The sequence below is a fragment of the Panthera uncia genome (assembly GCF_023721935.1).
Source record: "Panthera uncia isolate 11264 chromosome A3 unlocalized genomic scaffold, Puncia_PCG_1.0 HiC_scaffold_12, whole genome shotgun sequence".
NCBI lineage: Eukaryota > Metazoa > Chordata > Mammalia > Carnivora > Felidae > Panthera > Panthera uncia.
In genome coordinates this window covers 17778196-17779160 of record NW_026057579.1, presented here as the reverse complement: position 1 = coordinate 17779160, position 965 = coordinate 17778196, and positions in this window count along the sequence as shown.

Below are 965 nucleotides of genomic sequence, written 5' to 3'. Positions count from 1 at the left end.
CTCGCCCGGTCTTCCCTCCCTCTCTATTTTTTAAAAAATGCTTAACAGTCGAGTTTGCTTCTAACGCCCGATTACTATTAGATGCATCCTAATTGTCCCGCACGGAGGGCGGCCGGAATGTCCTGACTGGTTAATTTTTTGTCTTCAGGGCTACCCCTAGCGGATTAATTGTAGGGCCGAACCCCCCCCCCCCCAAAAAAAAAAAAAAACAAACAAAAACCAAGAAGCGTATTGGGGGTGGGAGGAAGCAGTGGGCAGCCAGCCAGGCCGGGAAAAATAGGCAGGTCGGCCCCGCCGGGCGGCGCCGCGCCCCGCCAAGGCCTGGCCGCAGGGCGGCGCGGGCACCCCGCGCGCCCAGGGCTCCCGCTGCACCGGGCGGCGAATCGGAGGGCGCCGACAACCGCGGCCGCGCCCTCCCTGAGAGCGGCTCTGCGCGCCCGGCTCCCGGCCTCGCGGTGGCGCCTCACTGAACCGCCCGTCTCGCTCTTCAGGCTGTGATTATTTTGTAAAACCCGGCGCCGAGGCCCGAGCGGCCGCTCTCCGGGGCCCCGCCCCGCGCCCCTTCCCCGGGCGGTGGAGGGAGGAGGCCGCGGCGCGCTCGGGAGCCGGCGAGGGAATCCCTCTCCCTCCACGTCACCCGAAAGCGAGGGAACCCGCACTCGCGTCCTCTAACGCAAATGACCATCTTTGGCAACGTGCGCCAATGGAACAGACCAAGGGCGCTGGGCTCGGGGGTGCGCGGGGGTAGAGAAAGGCCAGGGCCAGGGCCGCCTCGGCGCCCCCAAGCAGCGCCCGCGGTCCGCTCCTGCCCAGCCACCGCCTTTCTTCCCCGCGCGGGGAGTGCGGCTGGCGTCAGCGCCGCCGGGAGCCTGGGCACCGAGGGGAGCGCTGTGCCCGCCTCCTCCCGCGCCTCTTCCCCCTCCTCCTCCTCCTCCTCCTCCTCCTCCTCCTCCTCCTCCTCCTCC